Source organism: Symsagittifera roscoffensis, chromosome 4 (genome assembly GCF_963678635.1).
Source record: "Symsagittifera roscoffensis chromosome 4, txSymRosc1.1, whole genome shotgun sequence".
Taxonomy (NCBI): Eukaryota; Metazoa; Xenacoelomorpha; order Acoela; family Convolutidae; genus Symsagittifera; species Symsagittifera roscoffensis.
Window position 1 is genome coordinate 5,483,643 of NC_087065.1, and position 14,775 is coordinate 5,498,417.

The 14,775-nt window shown below is 34.3% G+C and overlaps 1 protein-coding gene across 1 annotated transcript in view; it reads right to left on the reverse strand.

Moving 5' to 3' along the window:
* LOC134843568 (intraflagellar transport protein 88 homolog) overlaps positions 1-14,775 on the reverse strand; it is a 519,299-nt gene that overhangs the window by 145,838 nt on the left and 358,686 nt on the right. The window lies entirely within an intron of this gene.

Sequence of the window (14,775 nt, forward strand, 5' to 3'; positions counted from 1 at the left end):
TAGACGGTTGCTGTGCAAGGAGCACATAACTTTCAGACTATATTCATAAAAGTCTACAAACTTTTTCTTAAAATGACGTTTTTGTTTGTACGCGATGCAAAGGGAAACCTACTTAAGTGAAACCTAGTGAATTTGCAAAAATTGACATTCGTTCTAAAATTGAAAATCGTACTAAAAAAAACGAAAAGACATAAAAAATTTTTTCCACAAGAAGTTTCAGTTTTCCCAAAACCGAGTGTTTTTTAGCCCACGAAATTTACTCCATCATTTTACTCGCTCGCAATTAGACAGAAGTTAAAAAATTTCAAACCGGTTTTCCTCAACACTGTGACAATTTTTGATGTGGTTCCAATCACGCTTGAAAGAGTTTTTCTAGCAGCGCTATTGTAAGCTAGTGAAAACTGCAAATAAAGACTGAAAAATGATTGGCCTAAAAACAACTACACTTTACAAAAAATACTGGCCGAGCAGCCTAAGGTTATGCACAAAAACTAAGCAGATCATTCCAGCGTATGTTAGAGCCTCCCAATTACTCATGTTATTCCAAACTATAGTAGGTGGGGGTGATTTCCTACTTTAAACACTTTCTTGGATCAGAATTGATTAAGTTTGAACTACTAAAAATAGCAATTTGTCTCAAGGACAACTACCAGTTGTTTTGGCTAGCTTGCGCCAATTTATCGTCCAAAACACTTACACCGAAACAAGTCGTTAATGCAATCTCGATTTTTAAAACTGTGTAATTTACGATGTTTATCCATTTTTGATGTGTGTGCTGACCGAAAAAACCCCTATTTATATTCGTTTTATACAATTTTTTCAGATTGAACACACATTTTGGTGCCTCGCATGGGTCAAAAATCAAGTAGCTCAACGTTACAGAAAAACTCACAGGGGTTCTAATGCGGAAATATTTGGAAATAACTGCGACGAAGAACACCTTAATCAGAAATTCAAGTAGCACAGAGAGCAGCCACCGCCTCTAAAAGTCGACATTGAGCTAATGAACAGTGTTAACAGCACCCAAGTTGACAAAAACTGCTTATCATACCAATTCATATTATGAAAAACATGTTTATCACACTATTTCATACTGTTTCTTTGGACAGCAAAAAAAGTTTTTTTTTTCCATTCTATGAAATAAAATTTTAAGCATTTTTTGCAACATTCTGGAATTAAATAACAAGCGTTTTGGCATACTTTATATCACAAAAAATATTATGAAAGTAGCAAAAGCCTTTTTTCCATCCTATGAAAATAATTTTTTTTTTAATTTTCTGTGGTTCATCCGAATTACTAACCAACGATTTCGTGTCATAAGCAAACCCAGAGTGTAACTGGCAGTTAACTCACAAATAAACTGCAATTGGTGTTTTTAGCCTTAGTGATTTTAACATTTTCACATGTGTTTATATAGCAAATGTATCATTTTTCATATGGCTAGATAATTTTTTTTGTTTGAAAACTTTGGTCGTTGAGAAAAAAGGCCTGTTTATTACAAGTTCATCATTTTTTTAGCATGTAAAACAAAAAAAAAGATATTCGTTCTTACAAAAACAATTTTTGTAATTTTTGGATTTTTTTTTGGTAAAAAACTCATCCTGTGCTACGTTTTAATTGATTTTAAGTTAGTTTTTTGTAAAATATATATTTGAGCACGAAAGCAAATTTGCAACCCAAAGAATGATTAAAATTTTTTTTTCCTGAAATTTGTCTTTTTTTCTATGAAAAAAGTATATCATACAATTTTCATATCTGAAAGTTTATATGATAAGCATTTTTTGCGACCGAAACAGAATTTATTTTTTTGAAGTAAAAAGATTTTAATCGCTGAAAACCCCTCTTGAACTCATGTAAAATTGCGCAAAGAAAGTTTCAATAAATTTTCAATTTTTTGAAAAGTGCATATCATACATTTTTCATTTCTGAAATTTATATGATAAGCATTTTTTCAACCAAAAATGAAATTATTTTTTCGACATTAAGTTGATTTTAATCACTGAAAACCCCTATTGAACTCTTGTAAAATTGCGCAAACAAAGTTTCAAACGATTTTCAATTTTTTTTTTAATTTTCTCTAAAAAATTGTTAATCGTACACTTCATGTATGAAAGTTAAATGACAAGCATTTTTTGTTACAATAGGTAATTGGACAAAGTACTTAGTTTTTTCTCGACAACAAAGTTTTCAGGGTTGATGTGAACGGAACACAATATTAACCGGAACATAGACAAAACAAGTCAGGCCATTTCAAAAATGCAACCGATCGAATTAATGGTTGGGCAGACTCTGTAAGTTCAAAAGCTTCTCCTGACGGTGCTAGTGCAGGCCTTCATTTATGTACCATTTACGTCAGATCCGACTACTTCCGCTAGCCTCGTTTATGAAATTAACACAAGTAATGGTAATAACCAAGAGCACACAGCATTGTGTGGCCGTGGAACCTGTAGTCATGAACATCGGGCATGGACTTAACATGGACGATTACTTGAATTTGTTGTAGAGTTTTACCCATGTAAATAGAATTAGCTGTGGTGTGGTTTGGTTTGGTTTTTTAGTTTGGTGCAAATATTTTGATTAAAACTGTCAGTAACGGTGATGAAATTACTTTAAGAATGACATGAACCCCCAGGTTTACGAAACAGCTTTTTTGTCCGTCCAAGAAGTATGTAACGGTGCCAAAAACCATTGCACATCTTAGATTTTAAACGGGACCATATTAAAGACACATTGGTTCTTAGCAGAGAATACCTTCAGGATAAGGCAAAAACTCAATGATCCGTCTTGAGTTTCTTCTCTTCCGTGTTGGACCCTATTAGGTTAGTAGCCCCAAACACAGTTCAAGCCCGTCTTTTGCTTAGAGATAATTGGAAAAATAGCAGTCGAAAATGGAACGACGAATTGCTGGAAGATAAAAAGAACAAGAGTTTCTCCATTAGCACTTCGGTCTCTCAATTTTAGGGTAAACGACTATTCCGCGTGAATCAAAGTGAGCTTCACATGTTTGGTGATAGCTCATAAGATGTTTTCTGTGCTCTTGGTTTTTTTTCGCGTGAGCGACTCTCGAAATCCCAGAAAACTCAAATACACTCCATCTTTTGTAAAGCTCGCGTCTCGCAGACGAAAGCGCTATCTATACCTAAGCTAGAGCTTTAAGCTGCTCTGGTCGCCACAGTACTGAAATTTGACATAATGAAAGCACTTTTAGTTAAGACTATTTCCGTCTACATGTGGACGGGTAGTGTCACAGTTTTGCTGTGGCTAAACTAAAATGACAGTTTACCCATATTCGTGTGGGCAAAATCCTTGAATTGACAACTATTGATGAAAGGCACCACGTTTTGAGCTGGGATGAACCAGCTGATACGGGTGCATGTGGGTTTTCTTTGGAAGCCCTCAAAGATAGCAGCTGGGTTACTGGTTTGACCATTCTCAGGACTACCGATTGGCCGTTTATACCCGATGAACGTCTGATCAAAAAAAATCGGTTGAAGGGAACTTTTTGTGATGTCGATTATTGCTTGGAACATCGTCTTCCTTCGTCACCGATGTCACATTAACCAAATGTCCCGAACACAGGTTCAATTGTGAAAGGTTCAATTCCTTTACGAGCTATAAAAGAGTCGTTTAGTTTATGTTGAGGATGCTGCCTTCACAAAAGTAATTTCGGGGTACGGACCTAGGGATTACCGACCCCGCTGAACTTGATATCGCAAAAAAGGAGCTTATTCAACTTGCTCAGATAAAATCTTTTCCCGTTGAGATTAAAACACTCAACGCTGTCAAAATTTTTAAAAACAATTATCGGGTTGCAATATATTCTCCAATTCTCGGCCCGCTGGTATAATTCGCTCCAAGGGCCGGTTTTTTTTCAATAAATGAATATTGAGTTTGATTCTAAACGCTCATTTTTACTTGACTCTCGTGATACTCTAGTTCGCTTCTTGGCCCGAAGCTTCCGCCTTAAGTATTCATCAAGGTTTGGACCATGTGCATTCCGTCTTAAACATGAAATAAACAATACTTGGGTTGCGTTGACTACTTCGGTATATCGAACATCATTGTGTAAAATGTCATAAACGCAAATGTAATACCATTCAGCCGATTATGTCGGTTTATCTGATAAACTTCACGGATATAAACAACCACCATTTAGTCATACGGGCGTGGATTACTTTAAACTGCCTCACATTCAGGTTCGGAGAAATTCTTAGAAAAAATCGTTTCTTTTGCCTCACCACCAGGGCTGTATACCTTGAGATTGTGCCATCTCAGGACACTAGTTCTCATATCTCAGGAGCATTGAAGGCTTCGTTGCACGTCGTGGTACACCAAGCACGATCTGCCGGATAATGGTACGTCGGTGCGGAAAAGGAATAACTTGCCTGCATCAAGAGCTGGAACGGCATGGGTCCGATTATTTTTACGAACAAAGGTATTGCTTAGAAATTGCACTCGCCAGGCGCACCTCCAAATTGCGGCTCCTTGAATCGCCTCTTCCGGAGCGCGAAGCGCGTGCTCTACGACATTCTAGGCAGTGGGCGAGTTACTGAAGATGTGTAAGGAACAACACTCTGCTTAGCTGAGCAGGCTTTGAAGTATCGGCCAATCACTCCCGTTAGAGCCAATTTACGCGAGCTAGAAGCGTTAACACCGAGCCAATTTTTACTAGACAACAAGCCACAAGCTTTCCGTCGTTTTCCCTCTGTTGGCTTCGAGAATGTCCGAATTCACGCTGAAGACGGGCAATCCGCTATGGGTGATTGAACTTGATAGTCTGCGTGGGTACTACCCTCTCGCCCGAATCGTCAAGCTAAACAAGGGACAGAACGGTTGCGCATCCTCCGCCCTTGTTAAGACCACAACGCATTAAATCACTTGGCTGATCATTAAGCTCGCTCTTGTTCTTGCTTTTTCAGGGGCGGAAGATCTTGGCATAAAAATAGCTACACATAAGAACTACTCGACCAGCGACTTAATCTAATGTATCAAAACTAAGTAGACAATTCCAGCGTAGGTTCGAGCCGCCCACGTAACCACGTTGAAATATAATAAAGTATGGGAGGATATCGTGCATTAAACATTTTTCTCGGTTCAGACTTGATTATGTCTGACCTACTAAAAAGACGAATTTGTCTCAAGAACAATCACCGGTTGATTTGGCTAGCTTGCGCCAATTTTTCATACAAAAACTTGTACCGAAATAAAATAGATTGTGACGAGTTTGTCTGAAGGACAGTCATCGGTTGTTTTGGCTAGCTTGCGCTAATTTATTATACAAAAACTTGTACCGAAATAAGTTAATTTGTGGTCTTAATTGTTTAAGATGTTTATCTTTTTTTTTTGTGTGTGCTTTACGAAAATACCCATAATTAAATTCGTTTTATATAAAATTTTATAATAAAAATTTTTTTCAAATTGAGCTCACAGCTTTCGTTTGATATATCACTCGAATCATTCCAATGATTATTTGTGGTACCTGATTTTGCGTGAAAAACAGAGAAAATACAAAAAAACGTAAACACACCAAATCCAAGCTGTCTTCCCATTTTCAGTGGTCGGAAAACAAAGCTAAATTTTTCAAGTCCCAAAAACGTTTTTGTTTTGAGAGCTTAAAGCTGAAAACTCCCAGAAAAAAAACAGAATAAAATCCGCGCTACAATATTCTGGTCTCAAAAGGCACGTGCAAAATGTTCTGTACCCAATTTTTTTTACTCAATTTAAGTTTTCTAAGTAACCAAGTCCAACAAAAGATACAAACTATGAGTGGGATCTTCTCATTGTTGTCTGAAAATTCAATTGTCGAAATTTGACTTTTAGATGGGGGAATAAATCAAGCGACTGTTTTCCACTCCACTCAGCTCCACCCAACTTCAGTCCACCGAAACCAATTTTGATTTTTTGTCTTTTTTCCAGCCTCGCACCCTCGTAAGACAACGAGATAAAGTTAGTTATGATTATTGTTCATACTCATTTGCATGAGAAAAATGAGCTCTTTTTCCTCTCCCCCCCGCCGCCCAACCTCAGATAAGCATCAATTTTACGAGGGGTTTAAATGGTTAACCATGAAGACAAAATATGTTTGTCATGGACTCAATAGTTCGCATGCCAATTTTCGTAACATTCGGATTATGTGAACAAACTTTTACTAGTAAAATTTCGCAGGAGGGGAAAAGGAAAAAGAAGAGCCGAGGTTGTAAGCATTTGTTTACTTGTTCAACGCGACACTTTCTTGCAGTTAATGGCTCTTTTCCTGTACCCTCTTTGATTTTTTGTGAAATTCAATTTATGAAAATTTATATAAAATGGCTTTTCATGTTACTGCGTTAAAACGTGTCAGCGTGAACAGGTGAACAGTTTTTTACATCATCTCTTACATGTAAAATGCCGTGTGAACAATTTTTAAACAGCCGTATTATGTAATTTTACGAGGGGGATAGGGAACTGAAAAAGAGCCAAAAAGTGTCAACAAATTACTTCCTTAAATTAAGCACAAAAGGTTTGAAAAATGTTCTCAGCTACAATGTTAAAGATCCCTCCTCAGGTGACGAAGAGGAGCAAGGGGGTGGGAAGAAGGATGTGGAGAGCGCAATTGACAGGTTGTTAGAATCGAGAGGACCTAACCCAGGTCGACGAAGAAGATACCAAAACTCCGCTACACCCTCATCATCCACCGGTAAATCTTGGCTCTCCTCCAACCTCACACGAGCATCAATTTTATGCTGTAACGAATGGGTTTACAAGATTAAGCATGAACACCACTTCAGCATTTTAAGGGCCATTTTTCCTTTTTCCCCTATTATAAAAGTTGTCATACAGGCTAATTAGGCCATGAAAACATAATTGATCTTCGTATTTTACATTTTGAAACTCACAATACAAAAAATGGCTACCAATGTTGAAAAAATGTTTGAAATACTTTTTCATATTATAGAAAAACTCTTATCATACAGTTTCATAGAATGAAAAAAATGCTTATCATTCAATTTTATACTATGATAAAATTGCTTGTCATGCTTTTTTCATAAATTTTTGGGGATAAAAATACAGATGAAAAAAAAAATCTGTAAGCCATGTTTTTATTTTCAAAAGGTAAAAAAATGCTCACCATAAAGTTTCATAGAATGAAAAAAAAGTTATAATTTTATTTCAGAGCCCATGGAAAAGTACGAAGTAGGGTCTTTCCATTTAAAGCCCCTCAGTAAATTATAGCACCCCAACCTTTCACCATTATAGCTCCTCTGCCGAACTTTCCAAATATATACACACTATTGGTTTATACTACTATATATACTGAAATTTATTTTAAAGGAAACATTTCAATTACGATATTAAGTTGATTTATATCGATGATTTCTTTTTCATGAACTGATTGCTGATTGAGTATCAATTCAAGCTGTCTCATATAGACCTCACTTTGACCTTACCTATTTGATTTTATATCGTCTGTCAGTTGATTTTGTATGAATAATTTTGGATAAACTTATCACATGTGAACAATCAACGGCTCTTTTTCCTTCCCCCCCCCCACTTGCAAATTTTTGCATGTAAATTTGTTGACCACATTGTCCAATTGTTACGAAAAATTACATACAGACTAATAAGGCCACGATAAACGTATTTGGTCCTCATACTCAACCTCGTAAAACCACTCGTTACACTAATAAGTTGAAACTGGCGTGAGGTGGGGGGGGGGGGAAGAAAAAGAGCCCATTGAACTTAATAATTTGATCTGCCTATTTGTACAATTAGTAATCTTTGGGGTGGGGGGGGGGGGGGTGGTATAATAGGAAAAATTGGGCAGTCTATACTGGGAAAGGTTTGCGGGGGGCCATATATTTTTTGATACTAGGCTGGGGGGCTACAATGGGAGAAACCCTGAAATAGAATGATTCGCCTGACTTGATTTTTTCTGAAATTCAATAAAAGAAACCCCTATTTAAAATTATCTTTTCTTGTTATAAGCAGTATCAAAAGGTGTCAGCGCTAACAGGTGATCAAGTTTTTACAACATTTCTCACATGCAAAAAGCCGTATCAACAATTTTTGAACAGTTTAATTTTGCAATTTTACCAGAGGGTAGGAAACTGGAAAAGAACCCATTTTTTTTCATAGAATGAAAACATATGACAAGCATTTTTGTCAACCCGGGTACTAAGAAGAAAATCTTTTTTCCACTCCCACACCCATGTATTCTTTTTTCTAAGTTCTCCTTGAAATTTTTACGACAGAATGTGTGATTTTACGATGTAAGGTAAGAAATTAAAATGTTCGTAAACCAATTGGCAAATGTTTTCTCGATAATTAGTTTGTTCACCAAGCGAAACTTGAATAATGACATCTTTTAATTAGTTTTTCCAAAAAAAAATTTAAAAATGGAGAGGAGGAGTCGAAATGAGCCCAGAAAAGAGCCCAGAAGTTTTATATCCGGTCCCCCAACCGATGGCTATCTCTTGTAGACCCCGTAACTCGGTTTGCTATGCCTTTTATCTAAAAGCGCACCGAGAAAATCTTCTAAGATTTTCTTAAAAAGCTATCACGGCTCGACCAGAAGGTAGACACGTTCCAGTTGAGCCGGTACTCCAAGTCAAGTCAAGTCAATTCAAGTCAAGTCAACATATAAATAACATACAAGAATCAGACACAGACCTGATTGAAAAAATCAATGAAATACTAAATATCTACAAAAAATATCCAAACTTTAAAGGCAAACCATCCTTCAAAAAATGGTGTAATTATTGCCGACGATACGGACACAGTATTTCCGATTGTAGACAAAAACAACAAGACAATCAGAATAAACCTCAAAAGCACAAAGAACCAAATAAATCGTTCTGTCAATACATGAAAAAAGACCAAAATCTACCAAACAAAAATATATATAGTAATAACAGTTCAGGAAAACCACTTCCGAACAACCCAAATTACACAAGGAATCAATCACCATATAACTCAGGTTATAGAGGTAGATCACCCGAACGAGGAAATACGCGAAATTCCTCACAAAATAGATATAATCGATCGAATAGCCAAAATAACCAAAATAACTATTCACGATCAAATTCCAATACAAGACAATTAGTTTCTGGATCCAGTTCCCAATCAAACCCAAGGAAAAGATATTATACCATTAATCAATCACGAAACTCATCATACAACAGAAATAGAAACTATTCACATAACAGAAATAGAAGTTATTCAAACAATCGAAATCAGAATTACCCGAACAATCGATCAAGAAATAATTCATATACTAGATCAAACTATCACAGATCAAACGATAATTATCAAAACATATCACGAAATAATTCACAAAATCGAAACTCATGTTACAATAATCGATACAGAAATTATTCCCAGTCACCACACAGGAATAATAACCGTTACCCTGATTCTAAACATCGATACAGAAGTAGCACACCAAAACATCAAAGACACATTAATCAAGTGCAGACAAATGAAGAAAAAACTACAGACCCCCCAGGTTTTGATGGCACAGGAAAAAACGAACTACAACTAAATCATATAAAATGTGAATCGTCAGATACAGAAAGTGATACAGATAATACCATCTCTGTAAATATGATAACAGTCAAAAACGACTATGAACCTATCATATATGAACAACCTTTTACCTCACATATAAATGAAAATCAATTGGAACTCCTTCACAATTACTATATTGGAACCAGTGATACTACACGGAATTAACACGGTAATTAAGTAAACGGAATTAACACGGTAATTAAACCCGATAAAAAAGACGAAACACAATGCTCAAACGCAAAACATATTTATCAAAATATACAAAAAGAACAACCCAGAGAAACAATTTGGACAATTCCATTTCTCTTAGAAAGCCCAAGAAACAAAGAATTTCAACCACCAGATCTTGAAATTGATTTTTTAATTGATTCAGGAGCAGAATCAAATATAATTAATACTCCCACATGGAATGAAATCAAAACCTTACATCCAAAATTAACACCTCTTGAAACCTCTAGTAAATTAGCAACAGCACAAGGATCAACATTAGTAAATTATGGAAAAATCCAATTATTTCTTCTCCCCACGAGAACAATGGAACAAAACAAAATTTTAAACAAACCGTTTAAACAAATAGTTCATATTACTGATATTAAACACAATATCATTGGCATACCATTTATATCTAAATATATACCAACAATCAACACCCTAAATAGTAAAATACAAATCAAAGATAAGTACACAAAAACAAAAAATACAGCCCTAACATTCTTCCAAAAATTAAACAAACAACCACCATTCTTCTCAAAATTTTACCCCATTTACAATCAACAACGGAAACACCTGAAACCACTATCAGGAAATATATATAATTTTTCAATAAAACAAGTTCACCAGTATAACAAAAGTCAAAATAAACAAAAACTTTTTATGTCAGACTTCGAATTTAAACCTATTCACAAATTTTTCAAAATTACGATCTCATCCATAAAATATTCGAAAAACAACGAATTCCGACATGATTTCATTACGCGTGTATAATAATATACCATATCAAGTAACATTACTCCTAGGACTTTAAGGATATTGTGAAACAAATGCTACAATTTCACCTATAAATGAAGTAGCCTACCGCGTTAATAATATACTCCAATTATCAGATATTTGCCAATCCACAATTCTTGACGAAGAATTATCCATAAATAATATAATAAGTAAAGAAAAAAGAAACACAGATTACTTCACAAAAACACCATATTTTAAACCAACATTCAATATAACAAATTACACAAAAGAACAACAAAAATTTTTAACAATGTTTAATTTTGAACATTCACAAATTACACAAACCGAATTTGATAAATTAGCAAAACAACTGTTAAAATATTCAACAGTCTACGCAACATCCAAATTTGACGTTGGAAAATTAGTTCATCACTACACCTCCCGTTAAAACCCGACGCAGTTTTCAAAAAACAAAGAGCCAGTAAAGTACCAATTCACTTACATGACAAGGTAAACAGATTACTTGACATTTTAGAATAATACGAAATTATCTCACCAGTAAATAAAGAAGAACAACCAAAAAGTATCACTTTTATCAACCCTGTTATCACTCTAGCAAAAGGTGAATCACTAAAAATAGTTTTAGACGCTAGATATCTCAATTCACTAATTGACGAATCAAAATGCAATTGGCCTATTGAACCAATACAAGTTCTCTTGACAAAGATAAATGGTAAATACTTCACAACCGCAGATATGAATAGTGCATATAACCAAATGCCACTAGATGAAAAATCACGACATTTAACATAATTTGTTATTGGAAATCAACAATATGAATTTAATCGCTTATTCTATGGAATATCCATAGGACCAGCAGCTTTTTCAGCCTTTATGAGCAAAATTTTTAGACCACTAATACTCAAGAAAAATGCAATCACCTATTTAGACGATGTTTTTATGCAATCACAAACCAAAGAAGAAATGTTTACAGTTTTAGAACAGTATCATAAATACTTCAGAACGAAAATCTGAAGGCAGCTCCCGATAAATCACACTTCTTTCTAACACGCGTTAAATTTTTAGGACATAATATAGATCGAGAAACTATCACTCCATTAAAATCACGCATTGATGCTATTCAAAAACTTCAGCCACCAACAAATAAAAAGAAAATCCAAGAATTCCTTGGAATGTTAAATTTATTAAGTAAATATGTTTATAAAATGCAATATAATATCCTCAGACAACAAAATAATTTTGAATGGAACTCTGAACATCAAACACGATTTGAAGAAATTAAGAAACTTTTAACTGAACAAATTTCAAATACAATTCCAAATCCAAATCAACCATTCTATGCAATGTGCGGTGCTTCAAATTTTGGCATCGGCGCAGCATTGCTACAATCACATAATGGAACAAATAAAATGAACCTTATATCAGCAAAGTCACGATTATTCACTCAAGCAGAGCTACGACTATCAACTCTAATGAGAGAATGTACAGCTATATTTTATACACTTACAGAATATGAATTTCTGATACTTGGATCAAAACACCCAACAGTTCTATTCACAGATCACAAACCAATTATATTTCTCTCTACACAAAAGTCAAATTCAAATCATAGTTTATAGATTTCAACTAAATCTAATGAAATTTCCAAACTTACATATAGTTTGGACAGCAGAAAAAAACCTTGCGTTACCAGATACATTAAGTTGAAATACGCCACCTGAAATTCGTCACAGAAAAAAATACAGTTGAAATACCACAAAATATTAAATTCTATCTCGCAAAAGATGAAACATCACCCCGACTAGAATGCAAATATGCAGTAAAAACTGATATTGATCAATCACAAATAAATAATCTACAACATTTTCCACTCTACTTAGATTACCAGAATAATCACTACGAAGTTGAGATACTAGGCACATCAACTTTTAAACCAATCCCATACTCACAATGGATAAAAAATAACACTCAACAAAAGAGAATAAAACAACATTCGCATGAAAAAGACCTTTTTCCATTAATTGAAAAAGAAAATTTAACCGATAAAATAAATTTATCAGGACCGCAAACAAATGATTCAAAATACACAATAAATCAAGTTTTTGACCTCCATGACCCACTTGACACAATTCCCCTATCAAAGATAGAAATTGACAATATTTTTCTCCCCCCAACAGATAAAATTACACTTGAACACTTAAAACAATATCAAAATTTCGACCCAGTAATTAGACAATTAAAATCATGGCACAAATACAAAACTAAGCCCGTAAAAGCAGATACCACAATTTTAGGAAATAAAACACTCCTCCGATATTTCCGAAAATTTAATAACACAGCAATTAATGAAAATACAGATCTTTTAGAATATAGTTTAAATGATTCAAAAGTTCACTGTCTTCCTTTAAGTATGATATTAATAGCTTTTAACATCTCACATACACAAAATACTAAAGGACACTCCGGATCAGAGAAAACATACTCAAAGTTCCCTGTCTTCCTTTAAGTATGATATTAATAGCTTTTAACATCTCACATACACAAAATACTAAAGGACACACCGGATCAGAGAAAACATACTCAAACTTTACACAAAATTTTTATTTCCCAAATGCACCAATTTGGATTAAAGTAATATGCAATGATTGTATAATATGTCAATTAAACAAACCTTATCCAAATCAAAACAAATAGTACAAAAACAAGATATTAAAGGACAAAGTTTATATATTAACCATCGCATTTCATACGATACAAAAGGACCAATTTCATCATCCTCTGAAGAAAACTCCTACATTTTGGTCATTGTTGACGCATTTACACATTATGTATTACTCAACCCAGTACCACATTGTAATGCTTATTATGCCTACACGACACATTATGAACATTGGATATCTAAATTCGGACTACCCGAAATTTTAGTTACAGACAACGGTACAGAATTCATAAATAATGAAATCATCACACTATGCCACTTATTTAACATCAAACATAAACCACGTACATCTCATGCACCGTGGACAAACGGTTTAGTCGAAGGTATGAACCGTTCACTACAAGAATATCTCCGATGTATCATAAATGGAAATGATACAAAATACACAGAACGGTGTGCAGATGTAAAATTATTTCCCTTAACATACAATTCACAAATCACGACAACTTTAGGAATGTCACCATACGAAATGGTTTTTAATCAAAAGCCACGTAAACCAATTATGTTTACAGCAAATTCCCATAAAAATGCACAAGGTTATTGCCACCCAAATAAAGACTAAATTTGTTATAACTTACCTTTACACACACATGATGAAGATCATTTTCATCACGCACAAATTCTTAAATTAGCTTCGGGCACACACACCAAATGGATTTTCAATAGAGATAAAAAAACACAAAGAAATTTACCAAAAAGTAACAAAAAAATTGTTACAAAGGCAAAATATTAACGAACAAATTAATTCACGCTTTACACCAGCCACAGATTTAAAAATTGGAACATTTGTCTTAATACCTAACTTTAATACACAAAAAGGAATCTCTAAAAAATTACAACCCCTTCGAAAAGGACCATACCAAATAATTGCCAAACCCACTGACGTAACGTATAAACTCACAGATTCAAATAAAAAGGAAATTGTTTAACATCGTAACAATCTATTGCCCTACTACCCAAAAGAATACGCGCTACGCGAATTAACTCAATTAAATTCTTTCTCAGGTTATTCAAAAGCACTCACATACAGAAAAAGAAATAGATGAACAACAAAACGTTCATCATGAAAAACAAAATCAAAAACAAACCACAACTCAAAACAATACAAAAACGCCAGACCCAAAAATACCTCAAAAAGAAAGAAAAATAGGAAAATGATAGAAAAAACTCTACCACAAGAACGAGTAGAAAAATCAGAACATAGAGAATCAACACGACTTAGGAATCAACCACGTAAAAACTACAAAACATTCATCCCACAATCTAAATTATTAAAGAAAGTTGAATTTCAAAAACAACTCTGATTTCAAAATAAATAATTTTTACACCTCTGGATCATTTTGAACCTTCATTTTTCAAAATAACCTGCTGACAAAAACGCAACATTTTTAGTTCATATTCAGCCAATAGCAGTCACTCAAATCCGTCACCTTCTATATCTCTAACACCAACCTATTAGCCGAAAGATATTAAACTCCAGGCATATCTATAACTATAATTTTACAAACTCCAGGTCAAAAATAAGCAACTCGCTGAAACTT